Source organism: Phacochoerus africanus, chromosome 1 (assembly GCF_016906955.1).
Source record: "Phacochoerus africanus isolate WHEZ1 chromosome 1, ROS_Pafr_v1, whole genome shotgun sequence".
Classification (NCBI taxonomy): domain Eukaryota; kingdom Metazoa; phylum Chordata; class Mammalia; order Artiodactyla; family Suidae; genus Phacochoerus; species Phacochoerus africanus.
The window spans coordinates 247,407,859-247,425,377 of NC_062544.1; positions in this window are offsets into that span (position 1 = coordinate 247,407,859).

Here is a 17,519-nt window from a genome sequence, read left to right on the forward strand (position 1 = left end):
TGTCATAGGAAGAAAAAATGCAACAACTGTAATAGCTAAATAATGAATTATGAGAGTTTGAATGTTTTAGCTTTCTTGAAATAGGAAATATATAGTTTTAGTATTTGTGAAAGCTTAGTAACTTAATCACTCTAAGAGTCAGTTTGTACATCTGCAAAATGGATTTATTTAACATCACCTATCGCATATGGTTATTGTAAAGATACACATGATAAAAGTAAAAAGAATTAGTTACTAGAATTTAATACACATTTACAAATATTAATTGTATAGTTTGGTAGGTCGGTTTGCTCAGAAACAAAGCTAGGTCTTTCTGCCCCACATACAGAATCTTTCCATTGCTGCTATTGGTTAGAATAAAATGGATTAAAGTCACTTCTGAGTTTGCTTTTTTTAAATTCCCAGGCAGCATAGGAGTCAAATCAGAGCTATAGCTGCTGTACTATACCACTGATCTGAGGAACGTCTGCGACCTACACCACAGCTCATGGCAATGCTGGATTCATAACCCACTGAGCAAGACCAGGGATCCAACCTGCATGCTCATGGATACTAGTCAGGTTCATTACCGCTGAGCCACAAAGGGACTTGGGACTCCTATTGTTTGTAGACTTTTTGAAGGTGGCCATTCTGAATGGTGAGAGGTGATACCTCTTCGTAGTTTTGATTTTCAGTTCCCTAATAATTAGCGATGTTGAGCACATTTTCATGTGCTTTGTGGCTGCTTGTATGTCTTCTTTGGAGAAGTGTCTTTATAGATCTTCTGCTCATTTTAAAAAATTGTGTTGTGAGGTGATACCTCTTTTAATTCTCATTACTCTAGAGGTAGACCCAAAAATATATTGCTGAGATTTATGTCAAGGAGTGTTCTGCCTATGTTGTCCTCTAAGAGTTTTATATTATCCAGTCTTACATCTAGGTCTTTAATCCATTTTGAGTTTACTTTTGTGTATGTTGTTAGAGAGTGTCCTAATTTCATTCTTTTATATGTAGCTGTCCAGTTTCCCAGCACCACTTATTGAAGGGACTATCTTTTATCCATTATATATTCTTGCCTTTGTTATAGGTTAGTTGACTGTAGGTGTGTTGGCTTAATTCAGGGCTTTCTATCCTGAGCAATTGGTATTTTTTAATGCTACAGATATTGCAGAATTCTAGAATTATTTGTAAAGCAGTGAGGAAACATACTAAACATATATCAATAAGAGAAAGGATATGTAATATATATCAAAATTATATAAGGCAGTGGTAGAAAAAGAAGGAAGGTGCACTGTATGTAGTAATAGGAAAATCCAGATTCATTTCTAACTAGTGAGATATTGTAAAAAATAAATAAATAAAAGTAAATTCATTGCTAACTAGTGAATATTGTAAAAAATAAATAAATAAAAGTAAATAAGACCCTACATTTACATTTACTAATACATTCAAAAAATAAATTTTATATAATACACATGATCTATGGGAAGGGAAGTAGGAACTAAACATTGAATGATCAGCTTTTTGCTATAGGCCCTTTTTATAGTTTCTGCATCTGGAATAGGGTAAATATTTTATGTTTTTAAAATAAAATCTGAAAAGTGATGATTCTGGCCAATAGTGTTTGCAACTGGAATTGTGAGGAAGTAGGAGGCAGGAAGTAGGAGGCAGAGAGATAAGTTAAAATGCTACTGATGTGGTCCAGATAACAGTCAGGTTTATTCTGAATGTATTTCAGTTAAAGGCAGAGAAGATATGGTGATGATTGAGCGTAATTTAAAACAAGAAAGGAGGTAAGGAAGACATAATAGATGACATCACAGAAGACTGCTGGAGAACAAATTTGCTAAGAAAAAATCTAAGAAGTTTGTTTTTGTATGTATAATGCTTAGAATAAAAGGAATTAAAATTTAGGTGTAGAAAGAATTAGATAAATTAGAGGCTAAAGATAATAATAACAATTTGAGGATTATTTTATTCATGATCTATAATTATTGTACCTTTTAGTTATAGAGAGGTAAAAGTTGCAATGGAAATGAAAGAATCAAAGGAAAGAAACATAAGTTTCAAGATATTATAGAATCAATGGTTTTCTTGTTCATTTACATACTTATTTGTAGTAGTTGTTTCCTTATCACATATTTTGAAGAAAGTACTATATGCTGCCACAGTTTGAATTCGTCTCAAAGATGTCATTTGCTGGTTGGTTTGGAGTTCTAATATCTAATACAGTATTTTGAAATAATTTGAATTTTAATAACTTAGGATAAGGAAATAACCTTGAGTTAAAGAGGTCTTTCTCTCTTGTTTGCTTATACTGCTAGTATTTGTATATTGATGTCCCCTCAATCTGTGGGCATTGAGTTTGTGAATCCAATTTATACTCATTCCTTTCCCTAAGGGTTAGGACATCCTAAAAAATATATGTAAATATGCATACATATATACACACATATATACACATATATACATATATATCCTGCAATGAAAATTATAAAATTAAGGAAAATTAGAAAAAAAAAGAGTTAGAAATTTTTATGTAGTTTCACTCTGAGAATACATTCCCTTTGGTAGAATACAAATTTGGCTTTGAGCTTTCCACCTACCAGTGCAGGGAGGAAATCCATGATTGATAGTACTCAGAGGATTAAAAACAAAAGAATTGCTATAGAAAAGATATTAAGAAGGAAGAGAAGAAAGAAAAAAGGAACACAAAACAAAACAAAAAATGTTTTCCTAAACTGAGTTATTTAGATAATTCTCCAATGACACTATAATCATAATCAATAACTAATATCTCTGAGAAGTTCTCTTGTGGACTGGTGGATTAAGTATCTGGCATTATCATTGCAGTGACTTGGGTCACTGCTGTGGCACGGGTTCGATCCCGGGCCCAGGAACAAAATAATAATAATAATAATTAATACCTCTGCAATTAATGCAATAAATCATTTGGATAATCTTAGTTCTTAAGATATCTTTCAATGTAGATAGTACAGAATGCTATTTTCTAAACTAAATTATGTAAAGGGTCAAAAGAATGTAACAGGCAGTTTTTTCTTAAATAAGACTGTGTGAATTGGAAGTACTTTAGACATTTATCAATAGAAAATAGTTATTGGAATTACAATTTTATAAAATTTTGGTATACCAAATCCTTGAAAATTGGTTGAAATTATTTTATCTTCAGATTAGGTCAGATTTAAGGTTTTTAAAATGTAGCCATGCTAGATGAAAATTAAATGCTGGAGGTAGGCAAGAAACCTGTTCACAAAAGCACCAAAATTAATGCACCTTTGCAGAGGATGGCTGGGTAAAATAATCTAAATCTGCTTCAATTTGCTGAAAAACCCAATGGGTAATGAAGTATCCCAAGTTTCATGTGATGTAGCTACATTTCTCAGTGTTGTGAATATAAAGCATTACTGTTAATTTTGAGGTATGATGTAAGTAATTTGGTAAAATATAAAGTACAAAGGCTTATGAGTGGTTGCTGAAAGAGTAATTTTTTATATTATGTTTTCTTTTGTAAATTAAAGTTAGCACTTAAAAAGAGTTACATACTCAAGTTTTCAAATTCCATATTTCCCATTCCCGATACTATCCACCAGCCCTACTGTTTCATTTGAGGTCAAAATCAGTTGCCTTTTATCATAGCAATTACATTATTGTTTCTCTTAAAAGAGAGGATTCTTGTCTATACCTAGGTGTCTAAGAAAACAGCAAAAACACTAGGTGGAAGTAGAGGGTCACATATTTCAAGAAAAATGGCATAAGCTTTTTCTTTTTTTTCTTTAATATACATGTACTGAGCATCTTCACTCATTGAACTCATAGGATGCATATTTATATAGAGAAAGATTTATTTTAAGGAACTGCCTCATGTGATTACAGAAGCTAAGAAATCTAAAATCTGCAGCGTGGACCAGCAAGCTGGAGACCTGAGAAGAGCTGATGTTGCAGTTAAACTCTGTAGGCTGGCCACTAGGAAAATTTTCTCTTGTTCAGGTAAGGTCAAGTTTTGTTCTCGTTAAGGCTTCAGCTGTTTGAATGAGACCCACCCACATTATAAAGGACAATCTTCTTTACTCAAAGTCCACTGATCTAAATGTTAATCTCAACTGAAAACATAATCACAGAAACATCTAAAATGTTTGACTACATATCTGGTCACTGTGGCCCTGCCAAGCTAACACAAATTTAACCACCACACATCTCATCTCAGCAAATTCTCTATCTGCCAATAGTTAAAACTTTAATGAATTTTCACACATTCTCCTTTACATAGAATTTCTTTTTTCTTTCTTTCTTTTTTTTTTTTGTTTTAAGACAACATGAAGAAAAACATTCAGCATAGAAAATTGTCAACATCAGGTTTTCTGGACCTCCCCTAGAGAACTTGAAGACATATAACTATCTATTAATATATTTAGCTGATTTCAATTTGCAAATTTAAATGTTTAGTGACTTATGAAAGATTCAAAATAATATCAATTTATGAATGTATTAATTACCTTTAATATTTACCTTTGTGAGAATGTCAAATAACTTAATTCTGAATTGTACCTACATATCTAATTATACCAATAGTAAAGTATGTTTTTCTGGCTCAGTTCATAACATGAAAGATTTTCCAGGTGGTATAAAATAGACATTTATGGAGTTCCTGTTATGGCACAGCAGAAATGAAGCTGACTAGTATCCGTGAGGGTGCAGGTTCTATCCCTGGGCTCACTCAGTGGGTCAAAGATCTGACATTGCTATGAGCTGTGGGGTAGGTCGCAGATGTTCTGATTCGACCCCAAGCTTGGGAATTCCCATATGCCACAGGTGTAGCCCTAAAAAAAAAAAAAAAAAAACCTTTCAGTAAAGAAATGATATTAAATAATTTTTACAGCAGGCTACAGCGAAAGAGATCTCCAAAAATACTTTAATTGGGTTACTTAACTTGCTCACCAGATGTAATGTACAATTATTAGCTGTCAACTCAACAAATTAAAAAAAAAAATGGAACTGCTATTGCCAGTTGCTACTTCGGTATAGATATATTCACCTAAGAAGATTTTAAGAAAGTAAATCACTCAATTATTTTCAAATATATATTTTCCATATGCATGCCTTCTTTTAAAGTTTCCTTGCTATGAGTATTTTTATAAAATACTACAAATTTATAAGTTTCACATTAAATCCTTGAGAGTATGTTGATATAAGGTTTGAATATCAAAAGTACAATCTTTTAAAGAAGAATTGCTCTCTTTTAATGTAATAGTAAACTTTCCCTTGAGTTTTTTTTAATCTTAAAAATTAGATTTCCAACTAAATTAAAACCAAGTATTGGGTCTATTTAGCCTCCCATGTTAGAATATTTATAGAAATGTATGAGTCAAGTTATCACTATAGATCTTCACCACTATATAACATTTTTGTGGTTTGAGCAGATAAATTCAAATATGTACTTATCCAATTTAACTGATTCAGTTATATCCAAAAGGAATAAAAATCATACTTCACTTATATCATTTTTTCCTGCTGGTGTCTGACTAATGTTTTATTTATTTATTTATTGTCAAACAGTAAATCATAAGTCAAAAAATCAAGCAATCAATATCCAATGGCTGAACACCTGAAAACAAGCAAAGAGCTTGGATAGGTGAAAACATTAGGTCCTTTCTTTTTTTATCAATTTAATTTAATTTTTACTTTATATTGGAATATGCTTGCTTTACTAAGCTGAGTTTTTTTCAGGTGTACAGCAAAATGATTCAGTCATACATACATATATCCATCCGAAGAAAAGTTACTAATATCCTAGAAAGGAATATTAAAACGGTTTATTGCTGAGTATTATTCCATTGTGTATATATACCACATCTTCCAATCCAATTATCTGTCGATGCACATTTGGGTTGTTTCCATGTCTTGGCTATTGCGAATAGAGCTGCAATGAACATGCAGGTGCGTGTGTCTTTTTTAAGGAAAGTTTTGTCCGGATATATGCCCAAGAGTGGGATTGCTGAGTTATATGGTAGTTCTATGTATAGATTTCTAAGGTACATCCATACTGTTCTTCATAGTGGTTGTACCAGCTTACATTCCCACCAACAGTGCAGGAGGGTTCCCTTTCCTCCACATCCCCTCCAGCATTTGTTATTTGTGGACTTATTAATGATGGCCATTCTGACTGGTGTGAGGTGATATCTCATGGTAGTTTTGATTGGCATTTCTCTAATAATCAGGGATGTTGAGCATTTATTCATGTGCTTGTTGGCCATCTGTATATCTTCCTTGGAGAAATGTCTATTCAGGTCTTTTGCCCATTTTTTCATTGGGTTGTTGGCTTTTTTGCTGTTTGAGTTGTATAAGTTGTTTGTATATTTGCAGGAACAAGGATGGAACCAGAGACTCTCATACTCAGTGAAGTAACTCAGAAAGAGAAAGACAAATACCGTATGATATCACTTATATCTGGAATCTAATATACGGCACAAATGAACCTTTCCACAGAAAAGAAAATCATGGACTTGAAGAATAGACTTGTGGCTGCCAAGGGGGAGGGAGTGGGATGGATTGGGAACTTGGGGTTAATAGATGCAGACTATTGCCTTGGAATGGATAAGCAATGAGATCTTGCTGTGTAGCACTGGGAACTATGTCTAGTCACTTAAGATGAAGCATGATAATGTGAGAAAAAAGAATATATACATGTATGTGTAACTGGGTCACCATGCTGCACAGCAGAAAATTGACAGAACACTGTAAATTAGTTATAATGAAAAAAAAATCATTACATAAAGTTGAACAAAAAAAGGCAAAACATCAAACTCTAAAAAAATAAAAATAAAAAGATTTATTGCAAAAAATAATAATAAAACCAAAGTGAACTTCCAGTAAAAGTCATTTTCATATTTTGTTCAATCCAGTATTTTAAACTGATTTTCAAAGTGGATATGTATTTGCATATTTATCTTCTGGTGTTATTCATCCGTTTTTTAGTTAAATGTTCCTTTAAATAAATTATTTAGCCTATAATTATATTTTTGCATGTATTTAAGGTAGTGATTTATTGGCATATCTGTATAGTTTTAATAGCTGTCATCTTTTGTATCAATGAGAAACCCCAAATTTTTCAGATTAATTAGTACATTTTTTCTCATAAAAACTATGAATATAATAATTTTGTTTTTCATTTATTAGGAATTGTTTAGAAACTTTTTTTCAAGGAATATTTTTGAAAATAATGCTTCTGATATCAAAATGCTCATTGCTTATAGTGCCTGAGCTCTGTCTAATTGAAAATTTCCCATCTGAGTCATTCAGTTTGTGTTCGATGAGGCCAATGAGAACTAAATAATGACATGGAGATTAATGGTGTGGTGTATTTTGACATATGCATATTTTTAATTGAATATTCAAGGTCACATGAATTACCAACTTGACTAATTCTATTATGCAAATATGAAGGAAACTAAATATGCATCAACTGCATATGTACCAAGACCAGCTCAGCAGGATGGGGCTGAAGAATGGGTGCTGTGAAACTTAAGGGAAAAAGTTAACATAAAACAAGACATGGAGACATTTATCTTAAGTAAAGGTGGGAACTGGGGGACTCAAGATCTCTGGGACCAAGAGCACTGCCTCAAGAAACCACACTGCTTTTACTGTGCTCTTTAGGATTATGTCAAGTGAGGAGGGGCTATGGGTGGAGGATATAGGGTTTGTTTACTATTTTATAAGTTCTTTTATTATTTTAAAAGCCACTTAGCTGGTAGAAGGTTGAGCTTTTACTCTGACCTTTAGGCACATAGCAATCATTAGCATTTGAGTTAGCTATCTATGCACAGCATTCCAGAGAATCCTCACTGTGTTTCCCAAATGGCATGCCTATTTGAGGTTTGCACCGTGGTTCTCTTTGCTAATGCATATTTTGCTAATGACCACTCATAAACCACTTGGCCATGACATTCCTCTTTCTCTTGTTCTTTTGAGGACATATGCTTGTGCAAACAGCATGCCAGTCTGCACAGGTCTGGCATGCCTAGACCAAAGGCATTATGTGCTCATTCAGCTGACCCTATGAATTGCTTATGCCTTTAGGTCTTCGTTCTTAAGCCTAAGTCATTTACCAGCACTGTGAATGTTTTTCAAGCAGGAAGATGGGATAAAGTAAAGCAGGAAGATGGGATAAATTAAAGCAGGAAGATGGGATAAAGTAAAGCAGGACAAGATGGAGTTTTCAGCAAAAAGGCTAAGAAAATATTGTAGAAACATGTCCCATGACACATATGGATGAAAGAACAATGCTAATTGTAATGCATGCCAATTCTTCCCATAAAAGTGCACCTACGGGTATGTGAAAAAAACAGTAGAAAATAAGATTCCACTTCCAAAGCATTTTAAAGCATCTTACATGGAATGTAACTTTTTCATGAAGCATAATATACATTTAAATGAAAATGTTTATAATAAAACAATAAAAAATAGCTATAATTTCTCTTGATAATACAAATTATGCTTTTGATGTTTTCACAAAACAAAAAATATATTGATTAAAGAAAATAATAAATGATGTGTATATGGATGGATGAATGACCAGGTAAGCAGAGAGACAGAGGGATACATACATGAGAAAAATGGGTATTTTGAGAATATAATGAAAAATATTCTAAAAGTTTGAAAGTGAGAATAAAGATTAATATTTCTGTGTTGACACAGAATATTAAAAATTGGAATAGACAGGTGACATTTAAGGATATTGAAATTCTAAAAAAAGTGCCCATATTATACCCACCCTTTGAGAAAATAAGAACAAGATAATTTTATAAGAAAGTTTTACTAAACTTTCAAAGAACAAATAGTTCTTCATATATGTATACATATATAAAATTTCTTTTAGAAAACAGAGCTCATTTATAAGAGGTGGTAGAGTCTTGATACCAAAGTTTAAAAAGATAGTTAAATCAATGAAAAATTGTTTTTCTTATAAACAAGTTTGCAAAAATTCCAAAGAAAAAAACACAGATATAGAGAACAAACTATGGTTATCAGTAGGGAAAGGGAAAGGGGGAGGGGCAAGATAGGGGAGGGGAATTAAGAAGTACAAAGTAATATGTATAACATAAATAAGTAACAAGGATACATTATATGGTACATGGAATATAATCAATATTTTATAATATCCATAAATAGAGTACAACTTTTAAAAATTGTGAATCACTATATCATAACCTGAAATTTGTATAACATTGTAAATGAACTATACTTCAATTTTTTAAAAAAAATTATTAATAAAATTAGGCAACCAAATTTTTCAATGCATGAAAATAAAATTAATCCTGTTAAACAGAGTTGTTTCCATACATGCAAGAATGGTTTAACACTATAAATATCAATTAGCAGTATGTATCCTATTTTGAAAAAAAGAAGAAACTTTCTATATAGAAACTAAATACAGAGAGAACAGAGAGTTTATTAACTGTCTACACTTAATGTATGATAGCCTTTCTTAAAATATAAAAATGATATGAGTAATCTTTTCACAAAAACAATCTATTTCACAAAAACATGCAGTAAATGTACACTTGTAAGTCTAAATTTTAGAAGCATTTCTTTAAGTTAAGGAGTAAAAGAAAGATATCTATCATATGTGTTACTATTCAACTCTGAACTAAAAATCTGGCCAAGGCAATAATACAGAAAGAGATAAGTAATAGGAATACTGGAAGAGAAAAATAAAAACCTTAGTTATTTTCTGTGATACAATATTTTACATAGGAAAAATAGAAAATATTCAAGTTAAGATGAAGTTCATCAAGGCAGTAAATATAAGATCAACATGAGAAACAATATTTTTTCTCTATGTTAGGAATAGTCAACTAGAAAATATAATATGACAAGAAGATATCATTAGTTAAAATTTACAGTTACTACAAAAAAGAGTAAAGTGTGTATAGGATTAACTTAGCCACATAACCATAAAACCTACATAGAAAATTTCAAAATGTTTTCATAGGGCATGAAAAAGACATGTATAAATGACATAAATACACTATCAACTGATTCAAAATTTGAGGATTATAAATATATAATTTAGGAATTCATTTGTAAATTTTATTCTGATAAAAATTCTAGCATTAGTTTTGGAAACTTGGATGACATAAATATAAAATTATATGAAGATCCTTTGATAGCTAAGATAATTTGAGGATATTAAAAAAATAAGCTGATCAGTTTATCACCTTATTATTTTTAAAAATCAAAGTTATTAAGAAGTATACATAGGCAGAAGAAAAAATAAATTTATGAGCACCTGAGATAAATAGATACATGGGAAGATGGTATATGATAGAAATAGTATCAAAAACAGAATAGAAAAATGAATCATTTAAGAAAAAGTCATGAAAATTGTCTTGATTTATGGAGGAAAACTATATCCCATCTATAAAAGTAAACTATAGGTGGGTTAAAAACCTAATTATGAAAGGCAAGATTATAAAAATATTTGAAAAAAATGTGAAAATATTTATGAAATTGGGTAGGAACATAGCTCTTAAAAAGGGATAAATAGCTAGAAGAGTGAGAGAAAAACAAAAGAAAGAAAAAGAAAGAAAAAGAAAGTAAGCAATAAAGAAAGAAAGACCAAGCCTAAAGTTAGCAGAAGGAAAGAAATAAAAAAGGTAAGAGCACAAATAATTTAGATAGATCCACAAAAAACAACAGAAAATATCAACAAAGCTAAGAGCTGTTTTTTTGAAAAGACAAACAAAACTGAAAAACTTTGGCTAGATTTAAGCATGATAATAAGAAGACTCAAATTAAGTAAAATCGGAATGAACAAAGCTATTATAACTGATGATACAGAAATATAAAAAAAAATCATAAAAGAATACCATGAACAATTATATGTCCACAAATTGGACAACTTGGAAGAAATGGAAGAAATATATAAATATACAACCTTCCAAGATTGAATTATGAAGAAATAAAAAATGTTAATAGACCAGTAACTAGTAAGGAGGTTGAATCGGTAATGAAAAATCTCCCAACAAAATCTAGGACCAGAGACTTAAATGGTGAATTCTACCAAACATTTAAAGAAGTGGTATTAATCCTTTTCAAACTCTTCCAGGAAACTGAAGAGAACAGAACACTTCTATACTCATTTTATGAGGCTAGCATTATTCTAATACTGAAACTAAACAAGGAGCGTATAAGAAAATAAAATTACAAGCCTATGTCTCTAATAAACGGAGATGCAAAAATGGTCAGCAAAATACTAGCAAATCAAATTCAACAGCACATTGAAAGAGTCAAATATCATGATTAAGTGGGATTTATCCCTGGAATGTACAAATAGTTCAACATATGCAAATCAATTAATGTGATAACATCAACAAAATTAAAGGAAAAATCATGATCATCTCAATAGATTCAAAAAAAGCATTTGACAAAATTCAACATTTTTTCATGCTAAAAACTCTCAACTGAGTACAGGGGGAACATACCTGAACTTAAATAAGCACTATAAGTGACAAGCCCACAGTAAACATCATAATCACCAATGAAAATTTTTCAACTTTCCTCTAAAACTAGGAATAAGGTAAGAATACTCCTTCTCACAGCTTTTATCCAACATAGTCCTGGAAGTCTGAATTAGGGTAATTAGGCAAGAAAAAGAAACAAAAATTGGAAAGGAAGAAGTAACATTTTCTCTGCTGATGACATTATCTTTTATAGAGAGAATTCTGAAAACTCAACCAAAAAATATTAGACCCAATAAATTAAGTAAACATCCAGAATACAAAATCAACATACAAAAATCAGTTGTATTTCTATGTATTAATTTTAGAAAGCTAAATTAGGAAACAATACCAAGTTCCCCTTGTAGCTCAGCATAACAAACATGACTAGTATCCATGAGGATGCAGGTTCAATCCCTTGCTTAGTGGGTTAAAGGATCTGACATTGCCATGACCTGTGGTGTAAGTCACAGATCTGGTTTAGATCCTGTGTTGCTATGTCTGTGGCAGAGGTCGGCAGCTGCAGCTCTGATTGGTCCGCTAGCCTGGGAATCCCCAGGTTCCTCACATGTGGCCCTAAAAAAGAATATACAATGAGGTCTTACTGTATAGCACAGGGAACTATATTCAATTTCCTAGGATAAACCATAATGGAAGGGAATATTTTTAAAAGAATGTATGTATGTGTATAACTAAGTCAGTTTGCTGTGCGGCAGAAATAAGCACAATATGGTATAACAACAATAATACAATTAAAAATATATATATATTTTTTGCTTTATATGCCCCCGCCTGTGGCATATGGAAGTTCCCAGTCTAGGAGTCAAATCAGAACTGTAGCTGCCAGCCTACACCACGGCCACAGAACGCGGGATACCAGCTGTGTCTGCGAACTATACCACGGCTCAGAGCAATGCCGGATCCTTAACCCAATGAGAGAGGCCAGGGATCAAACTCACATCCTTATGGATACTAGTCATGTTCTTTACCTGCTGAGACACATCAGGAACTCCACAAAAGTAAATTATTAATTAATTAAAAAAATGCTATAGCACAGCAATTCCACTTCTAAATGATGCTTTTAAAGATTTTTCTTTGCCTTGAAAACATACACATAGGGAAGTTGTTAATTACTGCATCATTTTAGTAGTGAAAGTTTGGAAATATGATAGAGAAGTGGTTAAAGTGTGAAAATTTCAAATGATAAAAGTATTTAAGACAATTTTAAAAGAATGAACTCTACATATTTGTCAATCTGTAGAATTTGAAAAACCTATTAATGAAGGATGAAGCCAGGAAATAATTTATGTGAGTTGTAAATATATGGGAGGATGATGAGAATAGGGAGAGAATAATAAAAGAGTTCAAAAAAAAATTCAAAAGAGATAATGCAGGGATTAATAGTGTGCCACAAGCTAAACTGTTTCTCATTACTCCTTCCTGAAATATCTTACTCATGTCCTAGTACATTGTATGTGCTTTTTATATAATATCCTTTACCTTTTTTAACATATCATGAGAAGCTTTATCTGAATATAGAAAATTACGCCATTTTTAAGGAACCACATTTTATCCCTACATATAGATGAGTAAAAATGTATTTAATAAATCCCTAATAATGGATATTTATTTTGAATTTTTTGCTATTCAAAACAATGATATAATGGGTATTTTATTATATTTGTGCAACATATAAAACATAGCTATACTTTGCCTAGTTATATGACTATTATTATAGAATAGAGGACTAAACATTGAATTGCTGTGTTGAAGATTATTTGAATTTTGATTTTGGAAGATTTTACCAAACTCTTCCCTAAGTTGTCTATTAAACTCATAAAGAAATTTTCATTTGAAATTTTTGAACAAAACTTCTATTTTTTTAACACATTCATGGTTTCTTATATTTAAATCCAAACCATTTTAACATAAAGACAGAAGAAGGGAATATAGCTTTTTTTGGTTAGCCAATTGCCCCAATGCTAGTAACTAAAAAATCATTTTTACACTTTCTATAAACCATATTTTTTCATAAATTTCAATCTTTCATTGATAACCTTTTCCCTGGACAACACAAAACTTAATACTATAGCTTCATGTTATGGTTTTATGTGTCATAGTTCTAGTTCCCATCATAAATATTATTTTGAGTCATTTCTCTCATATTTTCTCATGGTAATTTTTCCAGATGAATAGAGTATAATTGAATCACACTTGAGAAAAATTGTTAGTATTTTTATACGTACCACATTCCACTTTGATTACTATATGGAGAATTGAAACTCTAATGATCTTGCGTATTTTATACAAGAACAAGATATATATGAAATATACTGTCTTCTTTTATATTCTGAAATAGTTTTAAAATTTCCTCACACAAAAATTTTGAATTTCTCATTAAACTGATTTCTAGATATTTTACCTTTTAATTACTTCAGTAAATGGCATTGTTCTTCTATTATATTTCTAAATGGTTGTTTTAAAATAAAAAAGCTAATAATTTTGTATATTAATTTTGAAAACGTTACCAAAAATTTATCACATCTCTTGAATTTTCTAACCATATAATTATATCATATGCAATAAAAATAATAATCATATTTTCCCCATTTTTACACTTGTTATATCTTTCTCTTGACAATTTGCACTGGCAAGAATTTTTAAAATAATATTAAATCAAAATGGTTATAGTTCCAGTTATTTATTTATTTATTTTTTGCTATTTCTTGGGCCGCTCTTGCAGCATATGGAGGTTCCTGGACTAGGGGTTGCGTTGGAGCTATAGCTGCCAGCCTACACCAGAGCCACAGCAACGCGGGATCCAAGCTGCGTCTGCAGCCTACACCACAGCTCACGGCAACGCTGGATCCTTCACCCACTGAGCAAGGGCAGGGACTGAACCCGCAACCTCATGGTTCCTAGTCAGATTCGTTAACCATTGAGCCACGATGGGAACTCAGTGCCAGTTATTTATTGCCATATAATAAACCACTCAAACGTTTGTGGTTTAAAACAATCACCATTATTTTCTCTCACAATTTTGTTGGTTTACTTGTCTTAACTGAAAACTTCTTAATGCTGGCCTTATTTGAAGTTGTTCATGCAGTTTCTCTCAAATTGCAGCTGGAACTAGAATCATCGAAAAACAGAGGCACTGTTAATTGTTGGGCCTCTCTTGTCTTAATGTACCCTCAGAAACTTTCTACTGCTCATAGATTATACTTTCTCTCCTACAGTGTAATGAGATGTCTTAAATGGAAGCTCAGAGCTCACAAAAAAAGTGCAAAAGTTAAAGAAACCAAGATCTTCTTAAGTCTTAAACCTGTAACTATCTAGAATTACTTCTGACGCCTTCTCCTGGTTAAACAAAGGTCCAACAGAGTCAAGGAACAGGGAAACAAATTTTACTTCTAAATGGAGAATATACAATCATCTTATTTTCTCACAATCTGTCTTTGTCCCACAAATTATTTATACCCCTTCCCATGTAAAGTACACTTAGCCTCTTCCAGGACTCCAAAAACTTTCATCCCAAATTCTAAATTCAAGAGATCGTCATCTAAATCAGGTTCAAATGTAGTTTAGTCTCCTTGGGTGTAATTATTTTGAAATAAAAATCTGGGAATTGGATTTCCTGTCGTGGCGCAGTGGTTAACGAATCCGACTAGGAACCATGAGGTTGCGGGTTCGGTCCCTGCCTTGCTCAGTGGGTTAATAATCCGGCGTTGCCGTGAGCTTTGGTGTAGATTGCAGACGCGGCTAGGATCCCGCGTTGCTGTGGCTCTGGCGTAGGCCAGTGGCTACAGCTCCAACTCGACCCCTAGCCTGGGAACCTCCATATGCCACGGGAGCGGCCCAAAGAAATAGCAAAAAGACCAAAAAAAAACAATCTGGGAATTAAGGGACAGATTTTTATCCCTACATACCCAGCATAAAATGATAATTCAAGAGAAGCTTAAACATATACTTCTGTTCAAAAGGTGGGGCGAAACAAAAGGCACAGAGTAGTCACTGGTCTATGGTAATTCTGAAATCTGAGTAAACACTTGGAACTAAACTCTTGATTAGAGCTCAATCTTACCTTCTAGGAGTGGTTCTCTGTCACTACTAGTTCCATTCTCTAGGTTCTCGGCTTCATGCTGTGTTATCCTTTCTTTTCCTCAAGAAATGGCTGATGTAATCAACTGGATATCTTAGTTTTTTAGTCGGCTTCCTGCCTATAGGAACTTTGAAGTCCAAATGCCTCTTTTGTTTCTGTCATTTCAGAGCATGTTATTATAATTCCCTGAAAAGGTTTCCTTTGTATCACTTAAAATCTACTCTGGTATGCCAAAGTCATACCTGCATATCTTTTTAAGACAATTCCTTCTCTATTTTGGAATGAAAATTAAAGTACTGTGGTAAAACACCCTTAAGAATCTTGGAAGTGGAGTTCCCGTCGTGGCGCAGTGGTTAACGAATCCGACTAGGAACCATGAGGTTGCGGGTTCGGTCCCTGCCCTTGCTCAGTGGGTTAATGATCCGGCGTTGCTGTGAGCTGTGGTGTAGGTTGCAGACGCGGCTCGGATCCCGCGTTGCTGTGGCTCTGGCGTAGGCCGGTGGCTACAGCTCCGATTCAACCCCTGGCCTGGGAACCTCCATATGCCGCGGGAGTGGCCCAAGAAATAGCAACAACAACAACAACAACAAAAAAGACAAAAGACAAAAAAAAAAAAGAATCTTGGAAGAATCTGAAAAAGAATGAATATGTGTGTATGTGTAGCTGAATCACTTTGTTATATAGCAGAAATTATCACAATATTGTAAATCAAGTACAATTCAATGAAACTTTAAAAAATAAAGAATGCCAGCTAATAAATTAAAAAAAAAAAAAAAGAATCTTGGAACCCGTCAATCAAGCAGAGAGGGTCTAAGAGACATCTTATATAGTTTCGATATTTTTTTAAAAGTTTGCAGCTTCAAGCTCCATATCTAGATCCTGAAGAGATGATAGATAACAGATAGATAGATAGATAGATAGATAGATAGATAGATAGATAGATGATAGATTATATTTTTCAGTGCCATGGATGTGATCTTTATTCTGAGGCTATTTCTCACATTGAGAATCTTTTGGTCCTCAGGGAATGTGAGAATCTGGGAATAAAATTTTCCAAAGAGAAAATCCTAAATTCAAAGTATTTCCTCTAGGTTTGGCTTGAAAACTGTTTTTACTTCATCGTCCACATATGAACAAAATTGTCACTACTGACATTATATGTGGAAATTTTCTTATCCATGTCCATAGATATGTATGTATATACAAGTCAATTCTCACTATTTGTGTAGTTGTGGTCAATTAAGTTCTCATAAGCACTGAATTAGCAAATACTGAATCACTGCCCATAGAAGAAACACAGGGTCAGGTTTCTTTGAACCTCTGATAAGAGTATTTTCAAAAGACACTCAGTACATGACTTTGTTTTATGTTTATTTCTATTTAAAACACTTTAACTATACTGTTGATGCATTAACATTGAACTCACAGCCAATAGTCTTATAACTCATGCCTGAACTAAACCTATGCGTTTTCCCCATAAGGCATATTGCAGAGTTCTTAAACTTAGGAACACTAGACAGCATGTCAGTGGTACGTTTTGGATCATTTTTAAACAGTGAAATGACCAAACTTGTGGCAGTAAATGAAAAAGACGTTTGTTTATAGTAGGAGAGCTGAAACAAGAAAGGAAAATGTTACCATATTTAATCTCAGCTGGAACAATACTTGTTGGGTGATTGAAACTTTTCACTGCCCTGGGCAGATTTACATAACTACAAAAGTGTTGTGCTGTTTACGTTACAAATAAAAATATATGTCTAATTTTTTGCATTACTTTGGGTGATCCTAATGCCAAATTTTTCGACACTTAGCCTGGATCACCTTTTTTCAACTTCCAGTGACAACTGTATCTATTCTTCCAAACTTTACTAACAATATCCTTGAGATTCTTTTGACTTCTGGTAGTAACCAAGTCCCAAAAC